This window comes from Nesoenas mayeri, assembly GCF_963082525.1.
Source record: "Nesoenas mayeri genome assembly, chromosome: 8".
Lineage (NCBI taxonomy): Eukaryota > Metazoa > Chordata > Aves > Columbiformes > Columbidae > Nesoenas > Nesoenas mayeri.
The window spans coordinates 23,432,699-23,459,792 of record NC_137554.1 but is presented as its reverse complement, the minus strand read 5'-3'; the positions used below and the strand labels follow the sequence as shown (position 1 = coordinate 23,459,792).

General features: G+C 41.5%; 1 protein-coding gene across 1 annotated transcript in view; it reads right to left on the bottom strand.

Annotated features, from left to right (window-relative positions):
* Nucleotides 1-27,094, bottom strand: part of FGGY (FGGY carbohydrate kinase domain containing) — a gene marked incomplete at its 3' end in the record, with an annotated part of 308,876 nt that overhangs the window by 210,054 nt on the left and 71,728 nt on the right. The window contains exon 2 of the mRNA XM_080348952.1: nt 14,028-14,092. The remainder of the gene's footprint in view (nt 1-14,027; nt 14,093-27,094) is intronic.

Here is a 27,094-nt window from a genome sequence, read left to right as displayed (position 1 = left end):
TGAAAACACCCTCAACCAACTACTGTCCCCTGATCTTTCCTGTTGCAGATCTCTTGCTTTGGGCATCTCAGCTTTACAGTCAGTGCAACCGGAGAGCATGCAGAAGGGTGATATGTGCCAGGTGTCACCAGTGGTTCCTGCTTCCTGCAATTAACTCAATGGGTGTCCAGCAACTCATGGAGGTGACAGCTCTGCTAATGCCACTGCTGTGGCCTACATGGACATGGCCAGAAGTGCAGTATCTCTTCCCGACAGAGACATCAGTTTAGGAATGAACCACTTAACTACATCCATATCCTTCCATTCTGCAGAACCCCGTTCTCCCTATCAGTGATTTCATCTCCTCCCACTTCTCTCATCACCAGAAGCCCCATCTCCTATTCCCAGTGCTTTGTTCCCCATCTGATTTGAATTAATGAATCATTCAGAGTAATGGCATTTTACAATCCCTCCAGAGAAGGCAGGCAGACCCAAATTGGAGTGGAAGAGCATATAAATTACAATGTTAGTGGGTGCCTTCAAGCCCAAGACCAGAAGATCCCAATCTTCCCCAGTGTATAAACAGTGCCTAAGGGCTGGGTGCTGCCTCCTGGACGTACATGTTGATGGCAAGTACCACAGCCAAAAATGGCGCCACATCATATATATGAATACATAACATTTAATACTTCATCTTTATTTAGTATTTATCATTATTGTATCATATAATTACACGATACTATTAGCATATCATAGATCATAGAAGATCTAGAAAGAAGTCAGTTAGAAAGATTATCTAGAAGAAAAAAATGTGAAAATTGAAAAAATGTGTTTCCATGCCCTTTTGACATTTGAGGGGACAGACTTCTTACCATGAAGTGCTTCTGTGTCATTAACAGTGCCCTTCCTATGAAGAACCACTGAACGTAACATTTTTCAACATGTGGTTTATCAGCTACTGTCTTTTCTGATGAAAGTGGAGTTTAATTCTTGTCTCAGCCCTGCAGCGATTATCTGAACTTGTGCATCACTGACAAAAAACCCTTCCAATTGCAGAGTGGTTAGAAACAGTGGTCATATAGTCTCACTATAGCCCATGGCTCAGTGACGTTACCATTCTGAGTCACAATTTGATTTAAGGCAAGTATTTTTTTTTACTGATGGCAGTTCTGTAGTGTTCTTTATCACCTGAGCACATGAAACAGAATAGCTACACTATGAATTCGTCCAGAACTTGATGTGCTTAACAAATGTTTACGGACTTTATTCAGAACACCTACATGTTTTGTTCCTGTTACTTGTGCAGCTCTTACATGTGACAAAGAGACTAATTTTTCAACAGAGGAGGGAGAAGGCAAGGGAACAGCTTATGGACTTTTAAACGCATCTTTTTCTGAGAGGAGAATATAAGCAATATAAGGCTCTATACCAGTTATGTCTCAGTCACTTCTTTGAAACTTGTTTACCCTATAATTGAAGGATAATTTTTCTTATTGCCAGCTCCGTCAGCCCACACTGACATCAGAAAACCCAACTGTGTTCTTTCTGGCTTGTGTTTCATCACCAGTGAAGTATTTTGAAAACTAAATTTTCCCCTGTGTGCATGAGTACAATCCTTAAAATTACGGCCTTGGTTATATTTGCACAATAGTCCATACACTGCAAAAACTGTATGGTGCATACGTACCTGTGTCCTGCTTTCTGCTGCAGCCATGAAGCTCCAGCTCTGCCACCACTGAAGGTGCTGAGATTGACAGCTCAACTGTGATTGACACTTGACATTCAGAGCTCCCCAGTGCATCTCCTGGAGTCAGCTCTCACTGAAATCTTCTAAGATTTCAGCAGATAGAAGCTCTGCCTGCCTGAAGTGAGCATCTTTTGCTCAGAGAAGGAAGGTGCATTACACATCTGCATTGACATCCAACTTCCATGGGTACCAATCTGTTCCAACCACCTTTTATATGCTTCCTGCATGACCAGGATAAACTGGGACATAAAAAAGGAACCTTAGAGCTAAAACCTCAATCTCTAAAGAGCTACTAAAGATCAGTTTTCTCTACACACCTCAAACAGCGCATAATACAACAGCCCAAAAGAGCTCAGGCTGACATAAAAATCCTACAGTCTGTTACAGGACTGAGAAAAACTTTAGCAGACAGAAGAACGTCATGTTCCTTTTCAGAGGAGTCACCTCTTGCGTTGAAAAAACTCTTTCAAGCCAATAAAACTTCTGTTTTTCTTTGGTCATGCTTTTTCTGTGTCTGATCCCACCACAGTTCAGATTCCTATGGTGTAATTAAAGAGACCACAAATGACAGAGAAAACAAAATACGTGCAAGTGTTACATATAAAAGTACTGAGGGTAAAAATTGTTTTAAAAACTCCTTTTTGAACAAACTGACATTGCGGGTTTTTTCACTTGGATTTCAGACAGAGGCTAGCAAAATTTACAGTAACAAACATTTTAATTTTCACTCAAATCAGAGAGTGACTCAGCATTGCAAGGAAAAGCCAGACTAAATGTTGCAAAGTTTTGACAAACCCAGTTGAGAAATGATCAAGCAGGAGCCCGACTTGGAAGCAGACACAGAGTTTGCCTCTGAGGAAACCTTTGTCGATCAGATTTTGAGGGGGTTTGTCACAGGGCATTCTCACTGAAGTCAAATCCCACATGTAGATTGAATCCAGTGCCAAACAATTCCCTTCTGGGTATAAAACTGGTCGAAGAATTCCAGGAAGCCCTTCCTTGCCGAGGAAGCTAATTCAAAGGCCCCAAATGCATATCAAAAAAATAACTTTCCTTCCATGTTTCTCAATCACAGGCACCTCATTCTGGCTTCAGGGCGACTCTACCACTATTTTCAGACTTCTCATCTTTCACCCGTACCCACAAGACAGCTGGTCCTGATGAACTCCCCGGCCCAGCCTCTACTTGTCTCCGGCTAGGGATAATTTGTACTGCTCACAGATACTGATTCTTGAGTCCAAGCCCTTAGATAACCTGCACACCCAGATAACCCCCGGTTCCCTTCCTGCATCTCTTGACAGATCTGTCAATTTGTCCAGCTTCTGGAGCAGACACTGTGAAACCAGGAATGGAGGGGTCAGATGAGGGTATCAGAGATAAGGAAGAGAGGGAAAAGGTAAAGGTTACGTGGGACCAGAGACCAGAGATGAATCGTAGTGTAAGATGCTCTGGGGCAAACTTGCAGCATGGCCTGCAAATCTTCTACACCTTGTGTATAAAAAGAACATGGATGTTTTTCCTCCTCTTGGTAACTCTTATGCAAATAGAGGCAAGGTCCAGTTATAAGAAGCTGCTTCTCCTCTGTCCAGGCTCACATCAAGTCTCGGCTTTACAGAGACCAAAATGTGAACACCCCATGGCTGGGAAGAAATGTTTGTTCCAGATCCAGGCTGGAAGAGACGAAGGCTGGCGGCCGGAGCAGCAGCTGGCATAACCTCAAATCTTCAGGAGAAGCCATCAAGGGACTGATCTCTTCCTCCGCGTATTGCAACACATCTGCTTGGGCTGGGGCTCCAGGCTGTTCCCTTACTGACAAACGTCAGCAAGCAGCGTGTGCTTCTGAACGCTTTGCATCTGTGTCCTACTCACGCTCACTCCAGCGGTTCCTGTTTCATATCCTGTTCTGATTGCTCTACATTTATCACGTAAACTAATTTTAAGTACACACGTGGGAAAAAAATAAAGTGGGTATGCATGAAGATTATAAAATATGATAATTTGTTAGGGGCTATTACAAAACTCAGTGTTAAAACTATACTCTCACTACACAAATACACATGGACACTACGCACTGTGAGTTGTATTTCAGATGAAAGTTAAGGCACAAAAATAAGTGTCCAGCAATCTTCTAACACGTACCTTCAGAGACCTCTCAGCTTTCAGAGTCCTTACAAACGTCACAAACCAAATGCTACAGCCAGCAGCTCCTATTCATCAAAACTTTGGAAACTTTGTGTTTCTTACTTGTGAGAAAGAAAAGTTTTAATTGCTAATAAACAGGCCCTTCTGCATCTGAAGGCTACACTGCTGCAGGGACATTGCTCTGGCAAGGCAGACGACCGCAGCCCTTTTTGCCATCAGAGCTCCTGAAGGCCATGCTGCCTGTGCCGCTGTTCCTGAGAGCAGAGATGAGATTACAGGCTTCTGTGAGGCGTCTTCAGCTCACAACCGCAGAGACTCAACATGTAATTCTCTGCCAACAAGATTTTTCCTACCATCTACTCCTGTGCTGGGCACCAGTCCAGGGAAGCTAAAAAACCCTCCCCCGTGACACCCACTACAGTATCTGTTTCCCAGTCGTTCTGATAAGTGTGCCTGTTATTCTGCTCTAATATTGTCCCAAACACAACAGTATGCCCCTAAGTTAAACAGCAAAGGAGGATAATTCAAACTAAACATTTCCCTGCAAGTAGTTTTCTAACAAAAGGGGTAAAAAGATATCCCAGCCCAAACCCAGCACAGCATCTCAGCTACTGCCTTCAGTGCCACTCTAATGAGTGACCATGGCAGGTGATGGAGGGCTTTATTCAGCAATCAGACTTGAAATATTTCATGTAATAAAACACCAAGTGCAGGTTGTTTGGGTCTGGGTTTTATATTGTAGGTTACAAATGTTTTGACAAACTTATCTGACTTGCAATCAGTAAATAAGTAAGTCTTAAGACACTTGATGTGGGAACATTATTTCCCAGATGGAAATACATTCCCATACCACCTCCAAATGGAGTGTCATTCTCCAGCGAGTAATTCAATATCCCTACTCCTATAGCCTACTCAAATTGTCTCTGAGATTACCTATATCCACTGAGCAAGAACTGCAATGGACAGTTACTGCTGTTTTTCAATAAGATCTGAGAACAGATCAAACTCTCCAAATTACTTGCTTAACGCTATAGTTTATTGTGCTGAGGCCGTGCTCCTCCGAGCAGTGCTTACACCTTCCCTCAGCTCTGAAGATGCAGAGGCAGAGTATTCCCATTTAAAAGACTTTGGTATCTTCGTTGTCAAACAGCATTTCTTATTTAGAAGTTAGGCTTTAGGGATTCATGTGCATTTCCTCTCGGTCCCTCCAAGAAAACACAAAGCTCTTTTTCTTCCAGCTCTGAATATAAGACGTGCCCTAAAGAAAATCTCCTGCATGGTTTAAATACCAACATAAGGATTCTCACAGGTGAGGGAGAGAAAAAGGGGGGTGTATACCACATGAAAAAAAAAAAGGATTCCTCCTGCAGCATCAGTTCTCCTTCGAAACTCAGAGGAGACAGTTTTGTGTACACAACACCACTGTCTCTGTTACAGACTTCTTTAAAGTCTGAAGAAAGGGATGTTGCAAAAGGGAACTCCTACAGTGTGTAGCTCGTTTACTCTGCCTTTAGGTCAACCCAGACGGAGGAGACAGGGCTCTCCCAGCTCGCTTCACCTTCACATCTCCCCTGCTGGGAAGGGTTCCATGCTGTCACAGGGAAGATGTTCAAGGGTGCTGCATTCTTGAAGTATAAACGTGCTCTTACGTCACTACAAGCACAGCAGATCCAAGGGGATCACAAAGAAGGTTATTTGTGCCTATTTATAGCACCTCATAAGTCAAACAGGTTGAAAGGTGAATAAGCAAATAAATGCGTCTGAGGCACCAAATAATACAGTTTTCTCAGGCACCAAAAATGCCCTGCTCTTTTCAATCTTCATTTCTGGCTTTCTTTCTAACTCCTTAAAGAAATCTTGAATGGTGCTTACATATATACATATATTTAACAGTTTCTAATATACTATAAAGAACAGTTCCCTGAACATGGCCTGAAGGCTTCAAATTTATTCAGACAGAAAAGCACATACCTTTTAAAAAATAAATTATATGACTACAGAATCAGATATCATTAATACAGTGCATCCTCATTCTCCAAGGGGGGAAGAAAGAGAGAGATTATCACGGTGAAATACCAGCCACAGATTAGATAGAATATGAAAGAAAAAGATTAAAATGTGGATTGTAGCTCTTGTTCAGATACACATCTTTAGTGGAGTAAATTTCACCTAATATGTCATTTTTGCTCTATTAACCAACCACTAATCTCTGGTAACGGTGTTCCAAGTCACCAACAGAGTGGAAATCCACGGAAAACGAAGGCAGTGTGCAGATGCTGGATACCTGGGTTTGCGATGCTGTTGACACAGCAGAGGCTCGGTGTCCTCTGCTCCAGCCACATTTCCTGCTTCTATAAACATGCTCTGCTTGAAAAGGGGCTACTATGGGCACACATGTGTACTTTATAGCTAGTTTTGTGCCAACATAAATCAAGCCCAAATGCCATCTCGATGACATAATGTAAGACTTATGCTTAAGGGAGTCCACATACATAAGTAAGTGGGTTCCAAAGTAATTAATTTGAGGAGTCCACTTACATTTCAATCTCACAACCAGACAGGCTGCCTCGTGGTTCCCTTGGCTTTTTAGTGTCAGACTCCCCAAATTTCACTCCTCCATTTCCTTCACTTCCTCACCTTTCAGGGTCAGAGCTTAACACCACAGAGGGAAATGAAACAGAGAAAAACAAAACAAAACAAGCTGCGAAGCAGATTAAAGCCACATTTTGACATTCTGAGGCACATGGTTCCTTTTTCAGCTATAGGTATGAAGTAGAAATACTTTTGTGTCCACAACTCATGCTACAAAGATGGTCTAAGAAAAAAAGAAAAATTGACGTTTTCTAAATGCATTCTCACTCAAAAAACGTCATTGCTTTTTAAATGTATTCTGTGTTCATATCAGCTGACTTCTCAATTGCTTCCTTTTGCTTAGGGATGGTCTGGGAAGCAGACAGAAACCCTCTTACACTTCCCTCAGCTCTTGGTGCTCCAAATGCACCTTCTCTGGGGAGAAGGTGTTTGCAGATCAAGCCACAGAAAAGCGTGATTCTGCTTGTTAGAGAGGATGGACTGGCCAACTCCACTCTGTCCACCCAGTGTCTTCTCCTGAGTGGGACCAAGACAATTCCCACCAGCCTGTGGCTCTTGCAGAGTTCCTGCTCTGACTGCGCCATTAAGCAACAGCTCACACACCAGTCTGCTCAGAGAAATGAACCTGCTAAAGTCAGGGTCCAATTCCTTTCTCCGAAAAATCAGAAAATTAGCTCTTACTACCTTCTGTGGAGGCTGGATCAAACATAAGCGAAGAGACAAGTCATGGGACAAAATGGCCCATCCAGATTCAAGAGGAGAGATGTTTTATGGGAGGTAATTAGCTTTTGCTTACCCACTTTATACACGCTGCCCTGAGTCAGTGGGCATGAAGCCATTTAGCAAATCATGGGATCAACCTTAAACCAAAGATTCCCATGTTTCACAGCAGCGAAGCTGTTTCACACAGCCAGCACAAAGGTTATGAGCTTGGTCCCACGTTTCTCCCTATAAGACGCTCACACCTCACGAGGAGGTCAGAGGGATTATGGCGTATTTTTGCAGATCCCAGTCTATTCTTAAACCGGGGTGTTTCCAGATGTGTTTACGCAATACTAGCGCAGAACCTGTTTCTATCAGACAGACTGCTTCAGTCTTCACGCTTTTTGAAGAAGAGAGGGTAGCGATAATATGGACATTTCCAATGAGATCTCTGGTGCATTTTAAATGTTCAACCTCACTTTTGGAAAGGATTTCAGCTTTGTTTCTGATTTGGTCTGACGAATGTGCAGCAAGTGCTATGGCTGCCTCAGTACTTAATTAATTTCTGTAGTAGTCATTGTTCTTGCATGGTCGATATAGAATGAACGAACATGGGAAGCCAGTAAGAGAGGTCAGACTTCATGGACCTTGTGAGAAAAGACTTGACGGACATGGTGAGAAAGGCCCAGAAAAAGAATACTAAAGCTAGTAACAGAGTATTAGAAAGCATGGCAATGACTAACCTTTCATGGTGAATAAGTGTTTATACAGCTAAACTTTTACTAAACTACTAACCAAGTAGAAAGGAAAGATCATCGCTTCCAAGTGAATTAATGTATCTCTTCTTCTTTCTCACTTTAGGACCTAGAAAAAGAAGTTACGTAAAATGATGCCATGGTTTTGAAAACCCTAATGCAATTTGTTGAACACCAGGGACTATTTCTACAGCAGCATAAATAGACATACAACACTTTGATGATTTTGAAGATCTGGGGCAGGAACCAGATTTTTCTTTTTTCTTGTTACACTTGGAATTCTTCAGCTGTGCTTGCCTTGTGTGTGAAGAGATGTAAACAGAGGGGGGAAAATATGACTAAAGGATTCAACAAAATTTGTGTAATCTGTGTACATTTCTATGGAAAAAAAAAAGAAAATATGCAGAGTTACATTTCTTATAAGAATCTCCTTTATTTTAGAGGAGAAAATTTAAAGATTGTATGGTTTTAATGTTTATGTAAAGAAAATGAACAAGTAGTATAATTGAATGAAGCCATTAAGTAAGACCAAATACAAATTCCCAGATACAATTTAACTTAATTCATGCTCATATATGACCCTCTTCCTCATGTCAGAAGACAATTCAGTCTTCAGAACGATCACAATAAATGCTTGGAATTTTAAAGGGCAGACTGTAGTTCAGAGGTGAAACAAAAGTAGATTTGGAATAAGTCATCCCAAACTTAGAGCCAAACTTTTCTTCTCCTGCAAAGCAAATGGACAATTCTTCCAAACCAGAGAAGAAAGAGTCCTGAAAGAAAACGCACTTGCAGTAATCAGCCACATTTAACACAGTAACAAATGAGGTGAGAGTAGAGGACTTAAAATGAATGTGCAAGTAGGAAAGAAATGCAGCACAGACTTGACGCCTGTTTAATTTTTTTGAGTTTTTAGGAAAATAAATGTCTTCTATCACTTCCCCTCTCTTGCTTTCATGATCATTTTGCAAATTCCAAATTTTTACCAGCTAAAAAGAGAACACCACTCTACTTCGCACGTGATGGCAGGATAGTCTGCTGATCAGGTGATATCCTGGGCCAGATTAGGGATCTCTCTGGTCCTTCTGGTATCTGTGGTTGTAAACACTAGCAAAAGTTTAACAAAAGAGTAAAAGGAAGTTTGCAACAGGCAGCTATGGACAAATTTGCCCACAAGAAGTTTCTTTCTTCTCCCTAAACATCAAAGCCTCATTTGCAGACTGAAGTAATTCCTGCACTTTACACAAGTCTTAATTATTTTCAGTCCTTGCTGTAGTGACTGCAAGTGTCCTGAAAAACTGCATAAAAGCACCTTTTTCAGGGTTCTCCTGAATTCTTACTGGTGATATTCTGTGCCAATTAACTTGTTTTAAGATCCAAATATCTTCAAAGATGCCTGAATCAACAGCACATTCTGGCCTCATCATCAAGCTCCTGAAATTCGTGCACGTTAAGTCCAGACAGGTTGCTCTGAAAATGCAGACAGGTGCCCACAGGAGGGGCAAAAATACCAGAATTTCCCAGCTGGCGGGCAAGGACGTGGCCCAGCTCCCTACCCAACAGCTCCTGAACGAGTGGTTTTAAAGTTGGGTGAAGAGGGAAGTCTTGAGAGAATGTAGGAGAACATGGGAGAGAAAGCCAGAGAGAGGTCCTTAGGTCAGTATAATCAGTGAAGGATCATGCAATAAGATGGGAATGAAATCATGGCTTGAGCAATGGTTTTGTGCCACCAATAAAGTCTGGTGAGGATAAGTCACTGAAAGGGTCGGCTCAGCCTGGGTTTTTCATATTTAGGAGCAGAGACAGCTAAAGAGCTGAGGGGAAATGATTTATGAGGACAGAGCTTAAGGCTTATTGCAAGGTGAAACAACAAGTAAGGGCAGACAAAACAGCCTACGAATACCCATAGGAGTAAATGTCAGAGTGCGAGGAATTGTTTTGAACAGCATAATCAGTTTCCTAAGACTAGAGGTGCAGTGGCTTGTGATACACTTGCCCAAACAGCTGGAGTTCTGTTGGTCATGACTAGTCTGGGCAAAGCATGAGTAAATGAATGGCAAGGAACAATTCTGTGTTGCTGGACAGGTGAAAGAGATTATTCAAATCTGCCCCATGTTCAGATGAGCTCCACCTCTCCAGCACTGCAGAAGCTATCTGCAAGGTTCAGCAAGGTACAGGAGTTCCGGACAGCATTCTGGAGACGTACTGCAACTGCTTGGCTCATTCTGACTTTTTGTGATAGCAGCAATAACCTTATTTCAACAAGCCAGTTTCAGGTTGATTGTACAAATGAAGAAGTCACATAGCTGCTATTGCAAAGGAATAAGCACACAACATCACTCATAGCTAGAAAGACTATCCACCACAGCAGTTTCACTACAATTAACATCAAATTTATCCTGCCCAGAGGATGAGTGTTAAAATTGCACCCTATCTCATGTGCCCTTAAGCCCCTGAAAGAGCTCTTAAAAGGACTTGACCTCTGCTCTGTGCCGAGTACCTGCACAGGGGTGAGATCCAGCCCAAGGTCATGTTTGAGGGAGGTAAAGAATTCAGTGGGAGGCATGGGGGATGTGCCTGATTATGGGGGAAAAGAGCTGCTGGGGCTATGCTGAGCAGGAATGCAAGGGAAAGGGAAGGAATGCAAAGGAAAAAGCAAACAAAGAAAAAGGACCTTTGAATTTTGTTTCACAGCATGGCATTGCAACTGTGGCAGGGCCAGAACAAGAGGCTACAACTAGCAATTTTGGAAGGGAGAATGGGATTGCTTCTGAATCCCTCAGGTTGTAAAATTATCACCTAATTAAAACAATACAAAAGAGCTGAGATAAGAGCTGCCACATAGTCTTGAATTTTGGTAAGGGGGAGGGCAAAGGGAAACGAAACCAAAAGCACATGCACAGGCACAGGAAACAAATGTAGCCCTGAGATACCCTCATCTCCCTCTTTTCTGGCAGATGTCTCCTCAGTCCCTGTGGATTCATTCATGCACTAAAGAGGATAAAGCAAACAGTTTCCTTACTTCTTCCTGCCATGACCAAGACACCCGATCACTGATGCAGAGCATTGCTTAACTCAGGGGCGGCAGGAACCTAATTCTTGCTTTGTTCCGGCTCTTAAAAACCAATTCAAATGCTGGTGTGCAGTGACAAGAAGGAAGAGACTAACTGCTCCTTGGCTCCCACATGGAGGAAGAAAGTCAATTCCCTGTGAATACCCCAAAAACTATACAATGCATATTTTACTTTTCAGAATGCACAAGAGAGAGGCAGGGAAAAAAAAAAAAAGAAAAAAGAAAAAAAGAGGAGCCACACATGACTCCTATGGTGAGGAGGGGACTGAAAGAAACACAGAAAAGCTGGAAGTGAATTGTTTTGGTTGAGCATCAGTGGGTGGGTCAGTTGATGGTTATGTGGTTTCAACACATTGCTAAAGTGTCACAAAGAGGAGATGGATTTCAGAACCACCTAAAAGCAAGCCACGAGCTGTCTTCCATCCTAAGGCTGGGAAAGAGCTGACCATCCTAGGGGAAATTCCACTCAATATCATGACAACAGTGTCAAGCATTTTGGAGGTTTCGAAGTTGATCAAAGAGAAACACAGGTAACAAAACAACAACAACCAAAAAAAAAACCTGAGGAATTCTTTTTGTCAAAGGTTTACAAGTGGCAAGAAAAAAGTATTGAGGAAGCAAGGCCTTGTAATTACATCTTCAACCTGAGATTCAGGTTATTCTCACCTTAGCTTAATGCCTAAAACACATTCACAACAGGAGGTGCCTTATAAATTTGTAAACACTATGTTGCTTAAAGGTGTACGATATGATGCAAAATTTCGCAACCCATGGCAGGCTGTCAGGAGGCTACAGTGGGACTGTAGCAGTAGCATCGTTCCTGTGGTAAATACACCAAATAGAATTCAGGTAGCATCATGGTATACAAACTTGTGCCAGGGAGAGACTTTGAGTCTATTGTGTCTGTTTCTGTGTTGAGAAAGGAGAAGTGTTTTTCATCTTACAGACTTGTTTGGGGCTTTTCCTCCTCAAGACTTTTTAGAAAAATCTTGAGTTTGAAGTTAAACCAATTACCTGAACAGAGCCATATACACTGTAAACTAAACTTTGACGGTCCCAAAGGAGCATTTTCCATCAAACAATAATTTCCAATGAGCAAGACACCTCCTGCACTTTGCTTTTGTTTCATTAGTTTCATGGTGTGTCACAAAACATCACACTAAAAATCAAGGTAGGACACAAAAAGAAGAAAAGAATCCTTACTGTGAATCTTTACTTTTGTCTGGAATCCTTTTCTGGATGTTTATGGCATCCCATAAAGTTGCTGAAACATGCCTGCTGTATTTTTAATTGTCATTTTAAATGCCAAAACCCAGAAGTCTTGCTTATATTGTATGCGAACACAGCGTCTGCTTATGTTCAAACCCTCAGGCACTTTAAATAACTCTACTGTACACAGAGAACGTTGTTCATTTTGTTTTTACAATTTTTGCCTGTGTAGAAGGAGCTCTAATGTCTTGAGAACATAAATGTATGTTCATAACCAAGGAGCAAGATCACAGCTGGAATCTTACCTGAGTCTTGGATCATATTTCAGCAGTGGCACGAAGCGAAAAAGCAGCTTATTTCTCTGTTTAATTTATAAGAGCTACAACTGGAACAGCACATACTAGACTTACTGACGTAACGCCCAGGTGAGTGCGTGTTACAGGTCCAGCTCTGTGCCTGATCCACAGGGAATATCAGACTCTTTCAGCCAGACTTAAGAGCCGTTACCGCTGGAGCTCTGGAGGAACCTGGTCCGAACCCTGGTGTGTTAGTAAAAAGTGGCAGCTGCCATAACAGACTTCTCTGTAGGCTACAAACCTGGGGCATAAAATGAGGGTCGTTTTATTGATTCAAGTGAGTTTCGTACCAAGCCTCCATTGTTCCGTCTCAAAGAATAAACCATTACAGAGAAGTCATAAGTGAATTTGCTTTTTTTGGTTTTTTTTCAAGGATTAAACAGGAGCAGACTGCAATTTCCTTTAAATGCATATATTATTCATCACTATTCACTAAGTTTTATGATGGACTTAAAACAACAGCATATATATCTTTATACTCAATGCCATTCTGCTCCCTACCTGTGTTCTAAAACTCATGTTTTATGTTTAGATGTGATCAACCATGAAAGTCACAGGGTAATAAGTGTTCCCTGAGTAAAGACACAGACAAGTATCTGGCCAATGTTCATTTTTCACCTCAGTTTGCTGTAAATAATCTTATATGCAATTTTGCTGCTTCCTTTCTGTAGGAATCTCAGCAAGCAGGTTAGCATACTGTGGTTGCAGAAAGCTGACACACAATATTTATGAACAGAGAGGAAGTAAATTAATTTCAGGGTTTGATTCAACATTGGAGAAAGGCTTTTTTGCAGTATTTATTTACCCACCGTAATAAGAGAAGGTATAGTCCCTCCTCTAGTCCAGCCAGATTACCAGACAAGGAAAATTCTGCTGTGTTAGGACTACAGAGTGGGGTCAAAGAAAGAGATACTTTATTTCTCAGTGTGCACCCCATACGGCCAGTCCTGTAAGAGCTGTTATTATTTGTACCATGCATAGCAGAGGAATAGGTGGAGAAATGAAGCTACGCACATAAGGTAACACCCTTTTTTTAAGCAACCACCATTTTTTGCAATGACACACACGTACAAGGGTCATTTGGGGTTTTCCTTCCCTTAAAGTAAGGGTTTCCTGAGAGGAAGAAGAGCTGAAATACAGGAACGAGTGGCTTCACACCATTTCCAGTGGCGTAGCAGATCTTTCTCACTGACACAGGTATAGGAATTATGTCTGAGTTTCCAAACTTCCTGACATTCTCCCTTTGAAAGGTGGGGAGATGGGAAAGGAGATGGGTGGAGAAGGCGAAGAGGTGGTTCTGTCCCTATAAAGGCCTTGCAAATACAATAAAACTGCTCCCATGCTTAAATCTACAATAGAAAGCAGGTTGCAATACAAGTGGGAAATGCTAGGAAATGTTTCAACTAATAAAATGTGTTGGGCTAGCACCAAAACTCTGCTTTAAAAGCTGTTTATAATGAATGACTACTTACAGTATCATTGCAAGGTCATTAGAGGACTCAGAGATTGAACAGCACCTGGTTCATCTGGTTGAGGCCTGGAAAACACAGAGCCACATATCAGTAAACGACACCAGCAATCAATGTATTTTTTATGAGGGCTGTTGAAACAGGAGGAAATGTTCAAAACCAGCCTGCTGGGCCACTCTGTGACCTAATCCTGGCCAGAGAGAAGAAAATCTGCTGTTCACTAGTCCACCCGATAAAGCAGAAAATCTTCACTTCACTAGATAAGAACATCAGTTTGTTTAGGTTGTATTACACATCACTTTTAAGCCTCTAAAAGGGTTAATGGAACCTTGGAGATACTAAATACATTATGCAGCTGTGTAGGTGCTAGGAAGGTGGATATAGGCTGTTTTTTACAAACATAACCTATGCAGAGTGAGTCATAATTTGTACTTTGCGTCATTCAATAAATGGGCCTTTTGAAAGTCATCCCGCTGTGAAGGGGCTGCTCGCTCTCCAAAAGCAAGAACCCGGCTCTCCTCCCCACAGGCTGCCAAGGTGGAGGATCAGAAAAGCTTCTCTCCCTGGGTTACAATGTGATGACAATAATAGAATCCAAACAACTACGTGTTTGTGGGTTTGCTCTTAAAAGGTCATAAGGTTTTGACTGAAATAAACATTTTTATATCATGAAAGATACATTCTTATTCATAAATGTGCATTATTCTCATTGCTACTGCTGCTGTGCCTTGTAAGATTCTTTCTTGACTCAATTATGCCTCACATCAGCTTTTTAATTAATAGCTTCATTAAGAAAACCTTGAAATTTTAGATAAATAACATTTGCTTTTCTGCATTTCAACCACCAGCTTCTGTGGGAAGGAAATTTTTCTATATTGTAGTCAACCAGGGGAAAGAAAAGCAAGAAGAGAGGAGGTCTACATGTTCACAGGGATCTCAGCACTGAGACAGAATAATCATCTTTTGTTGAATACGAAAATAACAAAACACAAAGTAAACAATAACCTTTTGTTCTGCACAAGAAAGGCAGGGCTTTACTAGTCTTTAAATGAGAAAGAAAATTTCCATCTAAATGGAACCATGGAGTAGGTAGACAGGATACAACATTTTGGAGTTCAGTGATTAAATTTAATACTGTGCCAAACTGTGATTAGTTGATGAAGGGCATTCATAAACAGACCAGAAACAAGGGAAGTGTGGCTCCAGTAGAGCATTGCGCCTCCAGTGCAGCTTGGTGTTGGGCTTACTACTTTAATAACAGGGTCAAATGAAAAAAAGTTTAATTTTATTTATTTCCCTAAGGAAATTCAGTGGAATTGTAAATACAGCCTGCCTTTACTGAAACTTCAGCATTCAGAGTCAGATCCAAAGAAAGGGCTTAGGTACCAACTGAAGCACAGAAACGTATACTTTTCATTTTTCTAGCTCGCTAACTCCATCCCCCTGCTCAAAGAGCAGGGGTACATGTGAATCCCATTACTATTAATAATAGACACCCAATCTTCCCAACTCACCGGGCAGGCAAAGCAGTCTCTGAATTAAGGCTTAGAATCATAGAATGAGTAAAGCAATATCCGAATGAGTAAAGCAGTATGTCCATTGTGAATCTTTGCCTCAGTGCATTAAAATCCCCTGTTGAGCCCAATGCAACACACTGTCTTTGACACCACACATACGTGAATAATGATCCAGGAAAACAGGAGTATAAATCCTTTTAAACTTAGCTGTGGTCTCTCCTAAGCCTCTTCAACCCAGGCAGGAGGTGTGTGGTGCACAGAGAAACCAGCTGCAATATGTGACTATCAGTATCTGAAGTCTCACATAAGTCTTATAAAATATAAGCAAAATTAAATGGAGATATAAGTGCAGTAAAAGACTTAACAGTACTTCTTCCTTTTCTACCATCACCTGTTCCTACAGCCCAAGCAAAGGCCATCATCACTTTAATTTGAAAGCTCTCTTAGTTTAAAATCTATTTTGGACCAGATCTGTTCTTAGCTGCATAAGTATAAATCTGCTGTCTTCTCATGGACTTTCTCCAACTGTATTCTGGTGTGAGCAAGATCAGAATCTTATTCTGGTCATAAATTGCAGGGTTATGCTAAAGGTGCAGCCCACGGCTTTTGGTGAAATCTCATCTATTTATGGGGAAAATAATTTACACTTACAAATTATTATAATAGGCATACGATTTATTTTTTTTTTAATGATAACTTGTAAGTGATGTTTCAAGCACTTTGCTTAAAATGATAAATCCATTAATTAACAATAATTAATCACCAAGCATGTGATGTGTGCTAATTTAGCTGCAGATTTTATAGCAAGAAAATAAACCAAAAAAGTCAAGGAAAAACTATCTTGAGGTCTGTATTTAACATTTTAAATTAATGCTTTTGTAAAGCTCCTATTGGTATCCTCTGACACAGGCCACTGCTCTGCCTGCCAAGGGCCTGGGAGCTTTTCTCACCAGTGGGAGATGAGATCTGAACCTCAGAAAAATTTCAGACTTATTCTTCACATATAATTTGTGTTCCAGGTGGTGGTAAGAGGTAAATCCTAGAGGCTTTCTCCACATGGTTGAATGTCAAGGAGCGGAGCAGTTTACTGGAACAGCAGCAGCTTCTCATGTCTTTGCAACAACAGTTTTAACTAGAAAGGCACAATATTTTATAATCTGCAAAGCTGAGCTAGACGATTTTGGCAAAGTGTCTGTCTGCCTGCTAGGGTGGGGTAGGTATTTGCTATCTATATAATGACTTCCTACTGCAAGTGGGTCAGGTAATTCAAATTACGAGCCAAAACTGCCTTTGGTCAAGTCTGGTGAAGTCTGGGCTGTAAGTAAATCCGTCCCTCTGGTACAGTGCGCACATCCTCTGTCATGTGATGTCTCAGCCATTTCCTGGTACTGCCACTCCAACAAATACTTCACTTTATCTCTCTCCGATTGTAACATCGGCAGTTTCACCACTGAGGTTGCTGCACTTTCTGGTTTCAATGGCCTGTTGTGAACTGAAAAAATACCTACTGGAGAAAACAGTCAAGTACTTGAATGATATGAGAGGCTCCTTTCTCTGCCTTTAGCACCGGGCAATCATCCAGTTTGTTGGTTCTGCTTGTCCAGCTCCAAACCAAATGTTTCAGAATCCAGCCTGCACAAATGATCAGGTTTTAAACAAAACCTGCAGCACAAGATCAGCTTGCTGCATGTGATCAGTGTTCTGCACGGCTTTCCCTCACCCTGAGCTTGGATGCCTTAGTTTCAAGCACATGGATTGTGTTCATTCTGGCATTTGGAGTGGGGTAAAAGGCATTGTGTGTGTGTGGTGGGGTGGTAAATCCCAAACTAGGCAATATTGCAGGGGTGTTGCCTGGCACAGTGGTTAAGAAATAACTAATTTCTGGCCGAAATGTTAAAATGTAGGTATGAAGTAACTTGAATGGTAAGCAATAACTCCCAGCTCCTCCCCAGTTCCTGCAGGCACCATGGATGGTGCAGGCTGCCCTGGCCAGTGGCAAATCTCACTTTTCCAAGAGCTGCTGGGAAAGGACACAGCGGTTATTGAAAAGATCCTGCGAGTGTTCAGAATACAGCTGTTTGCCAGCAACACAGTGGTATGGCTTTGTTCACCACAAACATTTTGGGCATTGCTGTTTATATTAGGCCAATTCACCAAATTTTCTAGCTCTGAAAGCAAGCAGAAATTTTGACAAGCTTTGCAGTAATAACTCTTGCTAAGGAAGTCAAAGTTATTCCAACAGACTACAGCTGAACCACAAAAACAGGGGTCCTGAGGAGATCCCACAGATACAAATCAGAGTGACCGAGAGGTGTCACGATGTTTTATAACTACGACCTTTGCTGGAAACCATGTCAAAAGGACATAAAAAGACGTTCACAGGCTGTAGTGGGCTTTGGATTAGACAGATGCTTTCTGGAGAACAGCTTCGTGAATCCTGGCGGTTTAGAGTAGCTCTTTTAAAACAAAATTTCTGAAAATGAACAAGTTATTTCATAGATGAACTGTGTTATCATGAAAAGTTTCTGCTTGTCTGTCTTTCAAAACAAGCATGCTCCTGTAAAGAACAAATGAATGTCAATATTATCCCTAAATGTATTTGAAAGTTAATACTGTAACCATGTGTCACTTAAAAGTACTCTGTTTTGATCTTCCCAAGGTTATCCCAGTTGCTTCGCCCCATAAAATTAACCACAAACACAATAGTGAATGAGTCAGAACATCAAGCTGACTCGGAGAGAAGGGATAAATGCCTCTGGAGAGCACAGAGAACAGGAGATGTGGAGCAAAGTTAAGGGTGCAGCGCTGTGTGGTAATAGTTGAACAAACATGGGCTGGGATAAAGACAGAACACTTTTCTGTAAAAATTCTCATTTATTTCAAGCTTCTCCACCTCCCACCCTTGCAGGTTCTCTAACACCTGACCTGACAGACCAAGGTCCGTGCTCGAAGGACATGAGCAATGAGATGCAAGCTCTGAGCAGAAAAGTGGCCCACAGGCTGTGGCGCTTCTGCAGAGGGGATTTGAAAAGAGTTTCCAAGGGGCTCACACAAAAAGTCCTTTCAAAAGTGCTCCATAAAATATACCCAAAGAAGGACCATCAGGAGGAGACTCGGCTTAGCTCTGTTCTTTTCTGTTTAGCTCAGGTGCTGTTTTTTCACACACAGAAACACATGTACAGACTTAGTATACCATACAATGCCTCACTAAAGCCATCAGGTAGCGGTTATAACTTCATCCAAGATCAACAAGGTCTTTTTCCACAAGTGATCCTTTGTGTTTAGAAAAGCCTTTGCCCTGAATTTTACTGTCTTTCAATCAACTAACAGGTGCTCTGCAGTCAAGCTATTTAAGGGCAACCTGCATAACAACTTCCCAGGCTGGCAAGCAATCGTAAATAGTAGTTAGGTACTGGAATGGGTGAGTTTTATTCAAATAGAAACACTCCCAACAGGAAAGAAAGGGAGAAAAAAATAAAAAAGGAGGGAAAATTATATCTTTGTTGGTTTCCATTTATTTTTTTCTTTCACACATTGGCATAATAACTCTCAAAGAAGAGAACGAGGCTCCGAAAACCAGACACCGTGGTAATCTGACATTATCCAGTGGTTATTCTTCAAACTTTCCAGTTTTGTTTTGGTCAACAACATAATGTGCTGATTGTATATGTGATATTTGCTCCACTCTCACATGGCACAGATAGCCATATACTACTAATACTGCAAACATGTTATTTTGGGCCATTTAGCTTTTAATTTTTTCCCTGGAGAAAGCACTTTGCGGCAGGAAAAAAAAAGTCAAAAAGCTCTCTCAGCTAGATGCCAGATGTGTCATTTTGCGATGTAAAGCCACACCAGAGTTTTATAAACCATGCAACTGCTCGTTTGTATACCATTCCCGCATCATATTTTTAAAGTTTCTAGGATCTGTGCATTGTACGGCATAACATGTGATGTTTCTCATACAAAAGTCCCTGCTAAGAGTTTTGTGTATATACTGCCTTATGCCCCCAGATGGGCAGAGCCACACTGCAGGTTTCTTTAGTCTAATGTCACCCAGGGAAGGCTTCTGGATTCTTATAAATTCATTTGAACCAGAAGAGACTGCTGCTGTGCTCCACTACTGAAGGTCTTAAAGACACCACCCACACTCAGAGGATGTGGGAAAGGTGTCAGTGCTTGAAGTTCATTGAGGTGAGGAAACAGAAAATATCAAAGATAAAAAATGTCTCCAAGTCTGGTTTATGCCTCCGGGAACTTGTTGAATTGCAAGGAGCAACGCAGGTGCTTTCACTTCTCTATACAAGAGTGAGCAATGGGCTCCCATCGCCACCTTGCCAGAGTCCCTCCGCTGGCAGAGGCACCATGCACAGGTGACACGTGGTCTCAATGTGAGTTGGTTCAGAGGTGCCTGGGAAGGCCTGTGCAAGCAGCATTGCTGGAAAGAAATCTTGTGGTCAACAAACATACTGGAGCCCTTATGATCTCCTGGATGTAAAAAGTAATATCCATTTGCTGAGATGGTACACAATTACTCAAGAGCGAAATACGTCCCTGCACAAGTGCTAAGTTTCCAGGCAATGACAGAATTCTATTATTCAGGAGACTGTGACGTTACTGTAAATGCCATCTTTTCTGCTTCTGTAATGTTTCAATCTTCTTAAAACCAAAACTCTCACCTCTTCTCTATCCTTTTCTTCCCCTGTACCAATACACAAGTACTGGCACTGCATCTCTTTTATATTTAATCATATCTATTGACATTTACAGAGCATATGACTACATGGGCAGGAGAGACAAAGAAGAAAGGTGGTCATAGGCACTGCTGGCTGTGAAACAAGAAAGGCTGTGTCACAGGGAGCATGTCAAACACATTAATACCACCTATGGTGCTATAAGAACAAAAAAGGCAAGTATTTCTACTGTGTAGTCTTAACACGTTATACCAGGATCAATGACATGCACACAGGAACAGCCATAGCAGTGAGAGCCAGCAGAGCTCCAGAAGCCATTCCATAACAAAATCCACAAAGCAGCAGGTAGGTCAGAGCATCATGGAATCAGCATCTTCCCATGTCCAGAGGGACATACACTAAGATATATAGATCTCTGCATATGCACTGTCTCTGCTTGCACCAAAAAAGGCGTTTCTTGTGTACAACAGACAAATGGCGAGACTCAGATACGCACAGTTTACATCATTTAAACCTGGACAGGCCTGCCAGCCAGAGCAGAGGTCAGCAGGTGCACAGACTCGCTCTTTGAAGAATCTTACTCACTATCAGTTGTGCAAGAGGTTATCGGCATGGGTTGCTTCCGTGTATGGTCGTGACCCGTAAGAGTGGAAAAACTTGTTCTGTAGTAGTGGAGGGATTTCCCTGAACTAGGTTAAATAGTGTTTATTTAACTGAAGCCTGCAGTTGCAGGAGCTGCTCTGGATCGACATTAGCATAGCTGAGATCTCTAATCTTCTTTCATTTGCTACAGTGCAGAAAATCAGTGTCTATTCATTTTTGTATTCATTCAGCATTTATACCAGAAACTCAGAACTGGCTTTCTGGATCCCTCGATCTTTCTGACAATTTCTCAAACCACAGGAAACTTAAAAATAGCACTTGTTCCAGCACAGCTACACATTGTTGTTCTTGAAATCTGGGTTAGAAAATACTTACAGAGCCTCTAAAAAAGAGAGGCCTGAAGCGAAGCATCTCTATTATTGCATTCCTTTATTAAAACAATTAACCCTGTGAACAGAAGAGCTATTGAAGCCAGATCTGCTATTGATTTTGTTCCTTGAGACTAACTCCTACATGGATTCCCCAGTGTGTAGTAAGTGTTTCACCTCTACTGCAGTTGTTCCCTGGGGAGAGGGGGAGGCACAGCAGTGGGAGACACAACCAACTGGGGCCTCTGCACTGTATTTGGCTTTTTTATTTTCACTAAACATCCAGGATGTTATTTTCCATACCTCTACCCTTCTGATTTGAAGAGCAGATTGAAACGTTACTGGAGCAGAATTTCAGACATTTCTTTAGCAAATCACGGTAAACATTCTCTCTGTCTGGACAGCTTTATCATCCAAGGAAATCAAGTGCTAGTGACGGTTTTGCAGAAATCCACTGCAGTACTTTACAAAGCACTTTTTAGGATTACTTTCAGGAAAGCTGAATACACCTGGCACAAATCCACAGGTTCTACTGAATGTAGCGGTTTTGTATTTATTTACACTTCACTCTCATACTTCAGGGGGACTAACAGTACTGTTTCCCCTGGAGGAGAAGACCCTCATTGACTAATCTACAGTCAATTAACAGCTCCAGCTTTGGATTTAGAGAGAAGCTATCCCAGAGTGCTCCTCCCTGGTAAATATGCCTGCCAAAGCATTTTGTGAGCCCACAGTGCAATTGCAGCTGCCTCCTTTCTCTCTACCTATGCACACTTGCATTTAAGGATCTTCCTGACTAGTAAAATTAGAGACATGACGTGTTCCAGCAGCTAGGGTTTGGTACAGCCTCATAAAATAATGAAAGAGAGTGATAGATGTGTCACCTTCATCCAGTTTAGGGACCTACATTTACTTCATATGCATTTCCCTGTTTAAAGCAGACTCTCAATATTATACACTTTTTCTCTTGCCCCCTTTTTACACTTCAGCTGCAATGTTACAGCAATTCAGGGGATAACTTCCACTGCAAAGATGCTTAACAGTATTTTTAATTATAGACTTCTTGTGAAGAGCCTACAGCGTCTTCTTCATAATTCAAGTACAGACTATTAACAGAGGCCTGCAAGTGTCTGGACAGAATCTATACAGAGTGAAGTGGTTATTATTTGCAAATGCTCTTTCTTTTCCACTGTAGGTGGGTCAGTATGTCCTTGGGAGTAAATCTGCTATCTTTTGGGAATGTTTCCAGTTAACTCCATTCTAACCATATTTGCTTTGCTTGGTTCTACTTCAGGAACTGAAACAAGTTTGGCTCCAGCATTAAATAACTGAGCAGGAAATAGCAGAAGGTTTATCATGTACAGGCTGGGCAGCGGTAGAGCAATATATTGAACTAAAAATACAGCAAAGATTGGTTTGGGAAGCTTCAGATTGGTTCCATTTTCATTAGGACATAGAAAAGCTCCCAGTGCTGGTGATTAAGTTATCTTCATTGAAAATACATTCACATATTCAAATGTCATCATGCTTCAAAAAGCGAAGTGTTGAGAAATAAAAGCTTAATGCCCCCAAATGAGGATCTGGTCAGAAAATGCATCCTGCACTCTGTCAGTTTGTGTCCGTGCCCTTTAGCAGTGCAGGTTCCTCCCTCTGCCCCATCCCAAACACAAGGAACAGGCTTGGAGGAAACTTGTAGCTGCACATCAGAAAATTCAGTAATAATGCTAATCTGCCTGGAAGTTTAATCATGGGTGGCAATGGTGTTTATTTTGAAACTGAGGGAAAGATAGGAATCGGCTCAACCACTCAGATGAAAAGGGGAAAGCAAAATACAGTGATGCAAATGCAATATAAAATTTGAGGAAATTTTGGCAAGGGAGTAGTTGCAAACCATGTCCAACTCATTAGCAGGAGATAATTAAGTACCAAAATATCCCTACAATTCAGACTTCCAATCATTGAAACTACTGTCCAGTCTTTCAATTAACTTGTTATAAATAAAGATGGAATAAAAGAGTTTGTGCCCTTAGCTACCCCTGATATACACTAAGGTAGCATCAGCGCAATCAGTGAATCGAGGGAAAACAAGCGTAAGTGAAATCCAGTTCCAGACTTGGGTAGCAAACTCTAGGTTTGACCCTACATTATTCTTTGAACGATAAATATTTTACTGTCTTCCAAACACATTCTGGAACAATCAATCCTATTCCAGATTTTAACTGGACTTGAAAAAAAAAACAAACTAGATAGCTCATTTATGGACACTGTGAAATATCCAAACAAGTCATTTTATTGCTATTAAGCAAAATATAACAGCTGGAAAAATAAACCTCAAGCTGCCATTGACAGTTCAGCTAAAGAGAAAGAAAGTGAAATGGTTGAAACAAACAGAAAAAGCACTTCCCAAGGAACACTGAGAATGGGGTGAGCTCTGGTTGTTCTGATTTCTGGCAGGTCAATGTGTGTGTTTGGTTTGATGGATGACGAGATAGGAAGTCAGGTGGGAAAGAGCCCTTGTGAAAGTAAATCTGCATTGTATCTTCTCCACTAGGGAAAAAAACTTACTGGCAAAGTACGAGGCACAAAGTCTGCTGTGCTCTGCTTGCTGTAGTTGAGAGGAAGACAGGAGCACAGATGTTAACACAGGGGTCTCCCCAGCCTGGAAAAAAAAATAGCAAAGGAAAGAGTGCCTATCCGAGAAAGTTACTCCTATCATTATAAGCCTTTCCAGTTCTATTTAAAGAAAGCAAAAGAGCCAACAGAAGAAGCTGTGTTTTGCAGCTCTGCATAAACACCCGCAGATAAGGGTGGTACCAGGTGTCAGCTAGCCCTGCAAAGTCACTGAAATGTCAAGGATTGTTTTTCCTCTACTCCCTTTCTCTTTCCTCCGAGTGGGAACTGCCAATGTTTATTTAAAAGATATCCCTTGTATTTGGCAAGAATGCCAGCAGGGCAGACGTTAATGGATTATTATTTGGAGCTGGAAGTCTGCCAAGGTGATAAGGATTCCCTGCCTACCCAAGGGCCCAGGGCCATGCCATTAACAGCGCAAGGCAGAAATGAGATTGTCCTGCCAGATGCTTTGCTACCCTGAGTACAGCAGAGACTTTAAAAGCGAGCTGCCTGCAACTTATATTTGATCTGACCTATAAAAATAATTAAATAAGTGAAGAGGCAGACAGGGGCTATAATGGGAGGGCTAATCCATCTGTAAGACCCGGGGTTTATTCTTCTCTTGCGCAGCAGCGTGGAGAATTTGTTCAAACCACCGTGAAGTCACCGCAAATGTTTCTGTTCACTTCTCTGCCCTTGAACTAGATCTCAACCTGGAAGCCCTGAACTCAATTGCTAAAAGCAGCACAAGTGAGAGACCTCATTGTACTGCAGCAGCTTCAACAGTAAAATGACAACAAAAACATATCTCATTTTTAGCTCTGCTCCGAACAGGAGGAGTATGTCTTTGTGTAGCTATCCCCACGGTAGAATGGTTAATGCCAGCACCTCCTGAGAGGGCAAGCCTGCAGGAATGTGACATTTTGTGTCTGAGATATATTTAGATTAACATTGTTTACTATTAATCTTCTTCTCTGCAAAGCCCTTTCTTTCCCAACAGATGAAAAATGACCAGTATCGCTCCACCCTTGTTATCATACGTTCTTTGGAAGACGACCTTTTCCGTGGCCCATCAGACAGCATGGACTATAATTAAGGTGCTTATAATACAATTCAGTAAAAGCAGGAGCTGGGGCACAGTAGCATTTACTGCTGTGATTGAAAGCCTTAAAGGTTATGTGGAATTTACCAAGTAGTAATTTTATCTGTTTGGAGCTGGCAAAAAAAAAAAGAAACTTTGTGCTCATTTGAGAAGCTGGTCTGCCCCTAATGAAGTTGAAGTAAACAGAGCTGGTTTCCTACTTCTCATGAACACATGTAATGAAGTATTACACCAGACAGGTGTTCCCTCTGAAAAGAAAACACACATAAAGTTTTAGCTACTTTTTTTCTCTGGATTTCTTTTTTCTCACCTTAAATGTGCCTAAAACAAACACACAGGCTCACATACTGTTCCTTCAGGGAGAACACATAGTCCACCTTTGCTGGTGACCTCTCCTGGCTCTGACATAGACCACGTTAAAGTTGGGTTCAGACCATGGTAAAACCCTCATGTAGAGCAGTCAGTCATCTCATACCAAGAGCGACGGCCAATACTGCCAAAGGAAATTCAGTGCTGAAATAAAAATACATTTCTCTACTTAATTCTAACATTTGTGCATACGCTCCCCAGGTTTTTAAGCAGGAGTGTTCTCTGAAACGGGACTCTACCAGCAGCACAAAACTCAGACATCTGGAGCTGGAGAGCCATCCCCAGTATCAAGGCGGTCATAAGGAAAGCGTCAGCTACACAAGAGAATTAATCTAACAGCAAACTTGGAGTCTGGAAGTTGGTCTGACTTTTCTGTCTGCTTGTCATACTATGCTAATATTGCAGATATTTGAGTACTTGCCCTGTAGCTAAGGCAGCACAATACGGCTGATCCTGAACAGTTCTGTTGTCTCCCTACTAACTCTCTGCAAGAAGAACAGGCAGCCAAAAAATGTTCTTTTTCATCAGATATTCCTGTCCTGTTTCTTGATGGGAAGATATGTGAGGTTACAAAGTCTTTTTGATGGATGTATCAAGAATTAAACAAGATTGAAGATCTTCTACTTTCTGAAGCTAATTTACATTTTCAGATTAATGCCTAAACTGGAATAAACAATTTAACCACCTCTAGACTTATGTTACTCCATAGTCCTCCAGCAGAATCTCCACAACAGGAAGGTGTTAATTACTGAAACTCTACTGGGTTGTCATGGTGAAAGTTCCCAAATTTTTGGATGTAGCTTTGTATTAGTATCAATTCATGTGGTGACTATTTAATATGGAGGTTGTTTGGTATCTGCCGTGAATTACTGGAGCTTAAGAAAAGTAAGTCACCCATATAGTGCATGGGGTCTCCAGGCTGGGATGGCACAGGCAAAACAGTTTGTAGAGAAAAAGGGTGCTGCTGCAAAGAAGGATAAACAACTTAGGCCTGTAAACACCATTTATTATTGTTTCTTTATCACTCACTAGGAAACAAAGATTGTGTTTCTCAGCAGCAGTTTTACCATTACAAACAGCAACCTGATTCCCTGGTATCATAGCTTATTCCTAGCTCTAGGAGTGGGTGCACCAATGCAGGACAGATGGAGGCTGTGCCACAGTCCACATTCAGAAGTGGGTCTGTCCTCACCCACTCTCTGCCTTCTCATTCCTCTCTGACTGTGCTGGGGCTGTTCTCACCCCACCCCATAAGCTGTTTCTTCTATGCTCTCCCTTTAGTTGTTTTCCAAGAGCTTTCTTGCTGCCCACATGTGTCTCCTCCTCCTCTTGGACACTGTGTTTTCTACAGAAGCAACAGATTGCTGTGACATTGTCCTTTTGATCTAATGAGAAAAACTCCTACAGCAATGATGTGCCTGTGTTTCTTTTCACATTATTTAGTAAGGGGGCTTGGAAGCACACATCTCTCCCAGGATCCTACTTTTTCTGTAGGTCCTACCTTAATTGCCACTGCTCTCTCAGTTTAACAAGCTTTTCTTCCTCTACTCCGTCCCCTCCTCCCCAAAATCTTTTAAATATCTTTTAATCTTTTAAATATTTCCAAATATTTCTTCATTATTTCTTCTTGCTCTCACCATGGTGCCCTGGGAGCCCCCACACTTTACCTGATCTCACTGTGAACTGCTGCTGCTCCGAGGTAAAACGCTTTACACACAGCAATTGCAGGGATTATCTCAGTCTCACTTCACATAACCTGATGTGTGATGCTTACTAAGTTCTTAATCATTATGTATTTGTCCCC